Here is an 11816-nt window from a genome sequence, read left to right as displayed (position 1 = left end):
TGGGCAGTATTTTTTTTTTTTTTTTTGCTGTCAGTGACTTAAACTTCTCTCTGAGCTCTCCGAGTTTTAGTCAGCTGGCATGCAGCAGAGGTGCTACTTCCCCAAGGAAGCCCTTCCTCAGTCCTCCCTGGAAGGAGCGTCCGAGAGAGCGAGCGCTGCAAGCAGAAGTGGAAACTCCTCCTTCAGCTGCACAGCAGGTACGAGCAGAACCACGTTAAACTTTGATTCAACAGGGAAAAGGAGCCAAAGCCTTTCTCTGACTGCAAGAGAAAAAGGGGATTCGGTGACTTAGCGCTCCAGCCCCGTAAAGCTATCACAGAGGATGAAGGTCCCAGATAAATAACATATGTTGCGTTTCTGAAGAGCCTGAATAACTGCCTAAACATACAGTGCAACAGGCGCTTTGCATACAGCTGTGCTTTTAATTCACTGGGGAGCTTCATTACAAGGATGCGGATCATGTTAAGTTAAGGAAGCACGGGTGAGTTTGACAACAGATCTACGGTGATATTTCTGCTTTATTCATGACAACAGGATTAAGATCTCTGGGGCACAAACTACTCTTTTTTTTATATATACATATATACAGCGCCCAGCGTATTTTGGGCATACATAAAGAGCCTCATCATCATACAGAAAGTCCAGCTTTGGGCACTAATAAGCTAAATACTGCTAACCAGGGACTGAGAGGCTTTCCAGCTCTGGCACTGATTCACAGCATGGCCCTGGGCATGTCACATAACCTCACTGTAAAACGGGCATAACAATATCTATTTTAACTGTATGCCATCCTATTAATAGACACGTCCCATACTTTGGGCACAGTGCAGGAGATATTAGAGGGTTGGGGGGGGGGTTCTGCCCTAAGTGCAGGAAAAACATGGTAGCTCAGATTCTATGGTGGGCAAAAGATGACTTATTGGTAGGAGCTGCTTTTTTGCACCAGGTATGTCATGATGATTAATAGATGTTTGTACAGTGCACCAAAAACCAGAAAAGAGCTCTCTCAACGCACAATATTACTTTTCAAAATCCTCTTTCTGAATCCTGTGTCAAAGCTGACCTGGTGCTATAGATGAGGAAAATTCAACAATATCAAAATTCCCAACATAGAAACCTCAGAGAAAATATTGGAAAGCCAAACCCTGCAGCGTGTGTGTGTGTGTGTGTGTGTGTGTGTGCATGTGTGTGCATGTGTGTATGTATGTGTGCGTGTGTGTGTGTGTGTGTGTCCTACATAAAAATCAGGCTTAATCACAACAGAAGACTTCTTTTTAAACTATAAAAGGGAAGTGTTTGTAGCTATTTTTAAATTTCTTAATATTTTGAAATACTGATTTTTTTGTTTTTGTTTTTACTCAGATACTAAAAATCTGTATACTCCCTTCTATTTGTATTTTTCAAGCTAAGAGTTATTGCTGAGTTAGAGGATACAATTTTTGACCTTTTTTTCTTCTCAAGAATGACAGACTAACCACAGGAAGGCTCACTGAACACTGTTTCCAGCCAAAGCTATCTGAAATGAATTTCCTGGTGTCTTTTTCTCTCATTTTCAGTTTTATAATCTGTACATCTGACTGAATTCTTCTTTAAAGATTGAATTCAGCTGGAATGAAGGCAGGGGGGAAACGTCCTCCAAAAACCCTCTGGTCCATGCTCCATGTAGCCTCTCTATCTGTTCGTGCAGAGAGAGATAGAGCTGTTCAAAAAATTCTCATTTTTGCCAAATTGTAATGCTTTGCAGGGTATTTTCTTTTCCGTATGGGAAAAATTCTGCTCTTTCATTTCACTTTTCAGGAACTTGTCACAGTTGCTTTCCTGCTTGTCTTTCAGGCTTGTGCCCATCACTGAAATATCTCAGCAGCTTCCCTGTAAAATTAGGTAGCCAAGCCCCTCGTGGACTTTCTGTTTCAAACGGGTTATTATTTTCAGACTTTGCCCCTCATTTTGCTGCCCCCAACACACACACGCTTTCACTCCTTATGTTGGCCTATTTTTTTCCTACTGGAAAAAGGAAGGAAGCTAAAGAAAGTTTGGGAAAGTAGGGGGAAACACTTTCCACCTAGGCTAATTGCTTTTCCCTAAATGGGAAAGGAATGGTTATTTTTCCTCCTAGAAAAATAGGAGGAAAAAAAATTGGGATTTTTGAACAGAGAGGACTGTGGTGGGTTTGCTATTTTTAAGAGGGAAGGAAAATAGAAGTTAAAAAGGGGCCCGGAGAATCGATGTAATGGCACCAGGGAGCAGAAGGGGGCATTTTTGTGTTCATTTTGTGCTGGGGAGGGCTAAGAAAACCAGTCTAGTTTGTGGCAGTGGCCACAAGACAGGGCACCGAGAGCAAGTGCGGCGTCCTCACATCGGTGTCATGAGCAAAGGCAGCAGTAGGACAATCCTGTTGGGCTGTTTGAAGGCACAGATGTTTGAAGATGTACCCGGAGTGGGTTTTGCCTGACCCTTACTGATGCTAGTGGGCAGAGGCTGGGTTTTATTCAATACACGTACTCTTTATGCTTCATCCATCCTTTGGGGACACATGGATGCAGTGCCCAGAAGCAGCTCCCCCTGGTGACACCTTCAACATGGGGGCAGGCTAGGAGATAGCAGGTCTCTAGCTAACCCTGCCCCAGGAGATCAGGATTGCTTTCTCAGCAAAGAGACTATTTTTCCTTTGCTGGGGGGAATTTTATTCATACAGCTCTGAGCAGAAGTTGCCCTGCACATTAGAGGAACAAGGAAATTAGTGGCAGGCAAACTCCAGGAGGGCTGGAGGGTCAGCTCACATCATCGCTTAAAAGGAAGAATGTTTATCTGAAGCCCTTGGGAATTTGCAAGACATTTCTGGAAGTCTCTTGAGACTCGGCTCTGGGGATTTTTACAACTTCCTGCTTCTGGTCGCCCTGGAAAGAGCCTGGGAACAGCTTGTGAATGAGAGGTGTGGTCTAACTTATAGCTAGGTCAAGCCGTAGCTCCGAAAGTGCATGTCTGTAGTCATCAGTAGTAAAACACGGCTATGTTTAGGGGGAGAACAAGCAGACAGTGATTATTGCTGTGACCATGAAAAAGCCATTTGCAGCCCGAGTCCACAGGGTCACCCTTACCCGCAACTCGATACCTCAATTTCACAGTCTGGGAGTGGCTCTTACCATATGTTTCTGGGGTATTAAGGCTCTAACTAGCCAAAGTTTCCACCGCTCTTTGAAGAGATAAGGTGCGTTACAGTCCAACCCTAGAAGAGGCACACAAGGCTCGTTGGGTGAATCTGATCTCTTTTATTAGACCAACTTAAATAGTTGGGGGAAAAAAAAAATATTAGGAAGATTTTGGGTTTAAAAAGTTTTAACCCCAAAAGCTTGCTAGGGCATTTTTTTCCCAGCTATTTGAGTTGGTCTAATAAGACATATCAGGTTCGCCCAAAGAGCCTTGTCTGCCTATGTCCTTAGACCAGCACGGCCACAGCCTACACCCCTGTAACCCTAGAAGAGCAAATCTATGTAGATACAATAACAAAGGGAAATTAGCCAAGGGTTTCAGTGTCTTTGAAAGAGTTTGCACTTAGATCAGTGCTGGGGACCGACAATGGGACAAGGAGCTTTCTTAAATCTTTCCTAAAGTGGATATTTCTGAACATGTCAACTTTCGGGGCACTCTCGCGTGTCTCCCAGGAGGTCAAGTGAAAACCCAGAGAGAGCACACAGATAGATGTTTAAAAACGGTATCTTTAAGCTGGCAGGAATCAGCACTGATCTAGAGAGCCTAGAGCAGCCGGGCGATGAGGTCCCACTGCTGTGATGGGATTGCACCCAGCCTGTCCTTAGCAGACGTGCCAGAGGAACGATTTAGTGTCCCTGCCTGCTCAGCCCAAGGGAAATCTAGGAACACGTAGGCTCAGCGTGAAAAGCCCCAAATGCAGCAGGCTGATGAGCATCCATCTGCTGGAGACCCTGCCAGGGCTGCGTGACAAGCTGATGGGCAAGCAATTTCCCTGGCAGTCATAAATGATTTTCCCCTTCTCTATTCACTATTCCTCATCACATCCCTATAGGTCCCGCTAAATGATCCCCGATGCTTGCGCCTCCCAGGATAACACGGGTCCTATTTCAAAGAGCTCATTTTTGACCCCAGCTTAAAAATCTGGGCAGGTGAGATTTGGAGACGGCAGGGGCGTGAACATAGGAAGGGATCTTCGGAGGCAGGTCTGTAGGTAGGAAGAGACACGTGGCTGATGAGCAGCCAGCCCAAGAGGGCAGCATGAACTAATAAATCGACTGTGTAAATCAACTCTCAGGAAATCTGAAATGGCCCTAATAGACAAATGTCAGGCAAAAAAAAAAATGTCCTCGGTGAAGAGACAGGCAGATGGAGCAATGCACACTCCCTGCCAGAAGTCAAACAGCTTGCCACACACAGCAAGGCACCAATCCAGCAGCCTTTGCTTTATTTGAGGGTATCCTGCTCATCCACACAGGGACATCATACGGGGTATATTCTGGCTGACAATGAACTCCCATTTACTTCCCAGGGAGGGAAGTAATACAGAGGGCAAATCGATCAGCACGCAAATCGTTTCTTAGTACAGAGGGCAAACTGATCAGCACGACGACCTGGGGGAATAAGGATGGCTCCTTTAACTAAAGGGTCCAGATCCAGGGCTTCCTTGGCATCAGTCACTGGATTTCCTAATGTATCGTCCTCAAATACCCACTCACCGGTTGCAACAGGGAGGGAGGTATCAGGGATTTGGAGGGTCCCTGTCATATGCTCTGCGGCTCTTTGCAACCCTTCAGGAATGTCTCTCACAGACGCAGAAGCCAAAAGTAAACACGGTGACTGATCCCTACGCCAGCTAAACAATGGAGTCTAGAGACAAGGCAAATATTCCTCTGGGCAAACAGGGGACCCGATTCTGCAAGCATGGCCCAGCCAAAACCCCTAGATTTCTCAACCCGCGCTTTTCCTGGGTGGGGGGTCTCCAGCACTCCGCTTTTTGCTTTCCCCACCCCACCACAGTGGCTATTAGGATCCAGAAAGCAATCAGGGGAGGAGTTAAAAGGGAAACAAGGGACACCATTTAAAGCAGACGCTGTCCCAAATGAGGCTATTTCCTTTAAAAGGCTCACAAGTGTCATCCCAGGCTGCCAAGAGTTCCCAATGAAGTGCTTCACATCCTGAATGGGTGAGAGTGAAAATCAAAAGGATGATCTAATTTCTCGCAGAGTTGAGTAAATTCTGCAGAGCTGTTGTAGTTTCATCGATTCGTAGGGTCGGAAGGGACCTCAGTCTGACCCCCTGCAAGAAAAGGGTCACCAAACCTGGGATTATGTGATCCCAGCCACGTGCCTGTCCAGTCTCCTCTTGAAGACCCCCCAAGGATGGGGTGAGCACCACCTCCCCACGCATGATCAGCAGTGAGTGGGAATGCAAGTAATGTAGCTGTGAAATAAGGTAAATGTAAGATACTCACTATTTTCTTGAAAGCCAGTAATGGCTAGCACTGGGGAGCTTTGGCATGCAGGGGAATCAGGTCTGTGGGGCGTGGGAGGAGGTATATTTGGGATCTGGGAAGCTTTGATAGGACACATTTTAATACTGTGCTTCTCCTCAGTTTGGGGTCCCTGTTTGGAGGAGAAAATCCTCGCTAATTATCATCTGCCAATCTAACCGCAGGGAAATCTGGGGTGTGTTTTTGAAATGTGCAGCTGAAATAATTCATGTGTATTAATGCATAAAGTTTAATGCAAGGGAGCTGGGGGGGAAGGTGGTTAAAACCTTGGACTCGGAATTAAAAGATATGTCTTTAACTACCAGTGCTGCCATCATGCAAAACCTTGACAGTCGGTGTCTCAGTTTCCCCACCTGTGAAATAGAGACAACACCCGTCATCTCTCCCATGCTTTGTCTTTTTAGCGGATGCGCTCCTTGGCCCCCATTACTAAGATGTCACACAGGACAGGAGAGAGGAGGATGAATCTTTTTCTCAGAAAGTCACTTGCAATCCCACCACAGATGGGGCTAGGCTGGGCTCATGCGAAGTCTAGGTAGAAAAACAGAATATTAAAAGTGGTTAAAGACTCAGTCCCGAAGACAGTGGGAATGTTACCACTGGCTGTAATGGGAACAAGCTGGGAACAAAGCTGCCTGTGCTGCAGGGTCGGTAACAGCTCCTGTTATATCAAGTTACCGCTTTTGCTGCTCCCAAATTGCTTTTGAACAGAGCTGTCAACACCGTCAGTCCAGATGTTGGTAGTTAGACTTTAGTGGTGGCTGCAGGGCTCTCTGGGTCTCCATCCCTGCTCTAGCAGACTCCCCACAGGCCCGGCCATGTGCGTTTACTAGTGAAGGGAAGGGATGCACAGTGGGGAGATGCACAGGGTGCTTGAGACTGCAAGGAACCAAAAGGAGAAGAGGCTTCGTGAAGGTGAGGACCTGGTACCCCATCGCCTGCAGCAATTAATCCTGAGATACGGAGATGCCACCTGACCCAGTGGTTAGGGCAGGAGCTTGGCAACAGATTACGTTGCATTCCTATACCAATGTGACTCTCGCCTTAGGCCTCTTATAGGCAGCTTTCTGCTCCACTACTAATTGGCCCAGGATCACACAGCAAGGCATTGAGCCGCTCTAGGCCAGACTCTGTCCCAGCTACTAGGTGCGTAAGTGGACTTAGGCGCCTAAGTGCAATTCTATTCCATTCAGCTCCAGTCCCTGAAAAACTGTCTTTCTTCCCCTCCCGGCTGCTTTGTAACTCAGTCTTTGGGGCCTTGCCATCCAAAAGGCAATGGCCCCATGCAGCAGATGACACCGTTACAGAAGCAGATGCATTAAATAATTTTCAGGAGTCGCACGGGGTGGGATAGATTTAGACATCTAAGTGGACTTGAATGTAATAGGACGAGAATCTGGCCCTGTATGCCCCTCTTTCCCCACCTCCTTGGGAGGGGAAATACCAGCGTCCCACTAGGTATGTGAACCTTCCTTTACTAAAACGTGTCAAGTCCTTGAGAACCTGTAGGCTGGGGGCAGCAGTTACACATAAACTGGTTTAAGTCATCAGAAACTGGTTTAAACCTGTAACAGAACAGAAGCTCAGTGCACATAAACTAGTGTCAAAGTGGCTGGAACTGGTTTAAGAGAAGCCTGGCTGAAGGTAGTATCGGATTGAAATGATCAAACCAGTGTATGAAACTTCTGTCCTAGGCGTCAATGTGCAAAAGAAAATTTCCTTTTAATTAAGAAAAATGCTTCCTACTAAAAGCCTCTGCACAATGAAGGTTCCCAGGGACTTCACAAGCTTTAATGAAGGAAGATTCACCTGTCTAGCGGGACATTAGAGACTCCAGTGGAAGTAGGACACGCTCATGGCTGCATGGGATGGTGCTGTACCCAGCAGGGATGTACAAGAATGTGCGCCTTTATCTACCAGTATCCATCGAGGCTCATTCCTTTAGATTTAGACATGGAAGGTGTCCACCCAGTGACATAGTTTCCTTGCTATTATTTAAAAATTGCAAATAGTGAATAAGCATTTTGGCCTTTCTTCTCATAGATTTCATAGATATTTGGGCTGGAAGGGACCCCAGAGGATCATTGAGTCCAGCCCCCTGCCCCAGGGGCAGGAAGTCAGCTGGGGTCATAGGATCCCAGCAAGATAAGCATCCAAATGTGTTTTGAAGGCATTCAAAGTAGGTGCTTGAACTGCCTCCGGTGGCAGCCTGTTCCAGACCTTGGGGGCTCGGACAGTGAAGAAGTTTTTCCTTATGCCCAGCCTGAATTGGTCGCGGCGGAGTTTGTGACCATTCCATCCCTTGGGGCGCTCTGGTGAACAGACGTTCCCCCAGATCCTGATGAGCACCCCTGATAAACTTATAGGTGGCCACCAGCTCACCCCTAAGCCTGTGCTTTTCCAGGCTGAATAGCCCCATGGCTCTCAGCCTCTCATCATGAGGTCTGTTTTCCTGACCTCTGATCATGCGCGTGGCTCTCCTCTGCACCCTCTCAAACTTCTCCGCATCCCTTTTTGAATTGTGGAGCCTGAAACTGGATGCAGTACTCCAGCTGTGGCCTCACCAAGGCCGAGTACAGGGGGAGAATGACGTCCCGGGATTTGCTTGAGAAGCATCTATGGATGCAAGCCAGCGTGTTGGTCTCTTTACTAGCTGCAGCATCACACTGAAGGCTCATGCTCATCTTGTGGTCAACCATGACCCCCCAAGTCCCTTTCTTCTGTAGTGCTAACCAGCGTAGCACTACCGAGCCTATAAGGATGCTGCAGATTTTTCCTCCCAAGGTGGAGAGCCTTGCATTTTTCCGTGTTGAACACCATCAGGCTCTCATCTGCCCATTTCATGAGTCTGTCCAGATCCGCCTGGATCACTCTCCTGTCCTCGGATGTGGATGCTTTACCCCAGAGTTTGGTGCCATCGGTGAACCTGGCCAGTCCGCTTCTGACTCCAATGTCCACATCACTGATGAAGATGTTAAACAGTATAGGCCCTAGGACACAGCCTTGCGGGACCCCACTGGTCAGCGCACCAAGACGATTGTATTCCAGTACACCTAGGGCATGACTTTGATGATGGGTGCAATGGCAGAGTGGTGCACGGGTCTTGCTACTTCTCCAGAGTTGGAAGTTTAAGACCTGCTCCAGGCTCAGGTCAAAGGCTGCCCCCAGTAGACCCCAATGTAAATGGGTCCTTGGTCATTCTGGTTTGAAACTGAAAAGCAGCTAGTTGTTATACTGGCTACTTCCCTCCCTTGTATATGGTGGACTAAGAAACCAGTATGTCTTAGTCACAGGAGCCTACTGGGACATTAGGCTTGGATGAACCTTTAATACTGCAAATAACGGCCCCACTTCAACATCAGCAGCCCAAACCCAACCCCACAAAGTCCCACAGTATGCTCTGAAGAGCGATAAACTTGGATTATTTTGGAACAAGTGGGGGGGGGGGGATTCATGGACAGCTCCTGTCCTGTAGATTGTGATCCATTTAATCACCTCAACTCTGGGACCAGCTCTGCAAGCAGGAATCAGACGGTTTCACAATCACCCTGTAAAATGCATACTCTTAGCTGTTTTAGAGAGGGGGAAACTCAGGCACAGAGAAAGCCAAGAAACTCTAATCACAGGGCAATAAGTGCTAGGCCCTCAACTAAAACACACAAATCACAAGGCTCCCAAATCTCTGGGATCTCTCCCTTGCCTCCCCCACCTTTCCTCATAGGTTTTTTTCTAAACTGGAATAAGGAAAATATGATCTGTAAACAGAGAGCGTCACACGTGACCCGTTTCCTGGAGCCATCCCTGCTGTTTGCTCTTGTTGTGAGGAGGAAGGTAGATGGTTTCCCTCACAGGAAGCCTCGGCAATGGTTTATAAAGAAACATGCCAAACAATGGAGTAAGTGGCATAATGGGAAGATAGCAAACAACCGGCAGAGGGGAATCAATGTGTGTTGCCTTGGGGCAGAGAGGAAAACACACTGCACCCTTCAGTCAGTCCAATTCGGGACCTGGCAGCAGCATGATGGATGGGACGTGTTGCAGATGGAGCCCTGACAACAAGGTTAGCCAGAATTTGCCCAGGAAAAGCTCTCGGACATCACACCCTAGCACACCTGCTAGTGCCACTCTGTGTCTAGCCATCCAAGCCACTTTACACTGAAGTCCCAAAGGCAGCTGGCCTGTCACTAGATGTCTCCAAACAATGACTCTGCTAGCAGAGTTTCACCACCTGGGAATTACCCCACGTATTTTTTTAGCCTCAAAAAGAGCTCTGGGATGAAGCTGCTGAAAGAGTTGGCATGTTTACAAGGAAGTGGGGTGGTTTTTTTTTTTTAACAAATGAGAGTGGGAGCCAATGATTATACTCAAGAAAAACACTCAACCTCCATATTCGATCTCATCTTCTAGAAAATGGGCATAATGGTACTACTAAAGGAATCATGGCTGACTGCAGGATGATGCTGCAGGAACAAAAAAGCTCTGCCATGGGCACATCTACACATGCACTTTACTGCACATTAAACTAATTTCATGTGCAGTAAAGCATCACTGTCTACACATGCTCTGCAATTAGTGCACAGTAGATTAATTTATTCAGACACAGGTACTATCCTACACTGCAGTAAAGTACTGCACTTAAATGCACATGTAGATGGTGACGTTGGGATTAGATTACTCCAGCTCAGATTAAGCTGGAGTATATTCAGTTGCATTGATTGCATGTGTAGATGCACCCACTATTTTGGGTTACTTTTTGCATATCCTTAACCTCATAATTTTTCTAGTGTCTGACAGAGGGAAATTGTTGGCCAGCCCTTTCTCTGGGTTCCTGTAGCTACAATCTACCAGCTCTGATGAACATTCTAGCTTCATTATGATGATGTGTCACCTAAAACTTTCTGTCTTTTTCTATGGATAACTTTCAACCATAAGTGGTGGTTGAATTCACTGGCAAGTCTCAGCACTCACTATCCATTCCATTTTGCACCCACTATTTTCCTAGGGCACTTAGGACGCGTCTATACAATGCCACCAGCCTATCCCAGCCGGCACATTCCCAAGCAGGTCCCACTCACCTCATCTCTCTCTCTCTCATGCATGAAACTCAGTAACAGGCCAGTGCAGCTTTTCTGGTGGCATCCTCAGTGACTGCTTCTAAGCAAGCTGGAGACTGAGATTTCAAGAATAGCTACAAAGGGATGCTCCCAGCAACCTAAACTGGCATATTCCCAGGTTGGAGCAGGAGAATGAAAGCAGGTGGGTGGGAATATGCTCGGGAACAGCTCATCCAGGTCACACCACAAAGTGTAGTCCAGTGGTTCTCAACCAGAGTGCTGTGGTACCCTGGGGTGTCACAAGATCCTTTTACGGGTGCTGCACAGTACCATTCAACATTAGCACTTATCAGTTGTGCAAGTTGGAGCACAAGATAAACCCAGAGATTTCAAATAGAAATCCATAGTGGCAAACACATCTTTCTGAGTTCTTTGCAACAGAAGAGTTGCTCTATTATTTTTCAGTGGTCAAGAAACAAGTAACAGGCAAGAGCTGACCTTTTCCAAGGGATGCCTTGAGTCTAACAAGGCTGACAACCATTTGTGTAAATCAGAGGGGTCAAACTCATTGGGCCTTATTGGGCCCAAACTCCTCATGCAGCAAGCATCACAGTGGTGTACAGCTCCAACCCAAGACTCACGGTCAGCACCAGGGGCCAGAGGATAGGTTGTATCTTTGACACCCCCAGTGTACATAAACCTTCACATGTCTGTCAGTACCTGTGATGGATTCTCAACTTTCACATCCCTACGTGAAAAGGAGAATAACATTTGAAGTGAAGACTTATACAATATGTCCTCTAAACTGTGTATGTTCAATGACCACACTGGAGTCTTGTGTGACTTAATTAGAAAGTGTTTAATATCCTGGGATAAGAGGGTCCATCGGCACAGAAAATATTACCAGTGTTTTATATTTATTTAGTGGCACCAGTCTGCTCAGCTGAAGATGAAGGCAACATAGAAGACTGCTCAGTCCACAGCAGTTCTCATTGAGTACTAAAGCTAAGTCAGGTCTCTTGGGAGCTGTCTGGCAATGAGCTTTTGAGAAAGTCTGGCTGACAGTCAAGCAAACAGATAGGATAAACCACAGTGGGAAACCCAGGGAAGTGTTCTGCTTTCCTTGCCATCAACCATATTCTCCTGCTCGAGTGGGTCAGACGGGGGTGACTGAGGAGTTTGCACTAAACTTAGCAATGGACCAGTGAGTTCTGGTGTTGGTCAATCCATCTGATTATACACATGCATTCCTGTGTTGGACA

At 46.7% G+C, this 11816-nt stretch overlaps 1 protein-coding gene across 2 annotated transcripts in view; it reads left to right on the top strand.

The window, feature by feature from the left end:
• The first annotated feature begins 23 nt into the window (after positions 1–23).
• LRRC32 (leucine rich repeat containing 32) overlaps positions 24–11816 on the top strand; it is a 26391-nt gene continuing 14598 nt past the window's right edge. Inside the window, exon 1 of one of the 2 annotated variants that reach the window (XM_019525200.1) lies at positions 24–197. The gene's annotated coding sequence lies outside the window, so the exon portion shown is untranslated. The other variant, XM_019525201.1, reaches the window with a different exon arrangement.

This window comes from Gavialis gangeticus, unplaced genomic scaffold, assembly GCF_001723915.1.
Source record: "Gavialis gangeticus isolate Ggan-Ray unplaced genomic scaffold, GavGan_comp1, whole genome shotgun sequence".
NCBI lineage: Eukaryota > Metazoa > Chordata > Crocodylia > Gavialidae > Gavialis > Gavialis gangeticus.
This window is presented reverse-complemented; position numbering and strand designations above follow the sequence as displayed.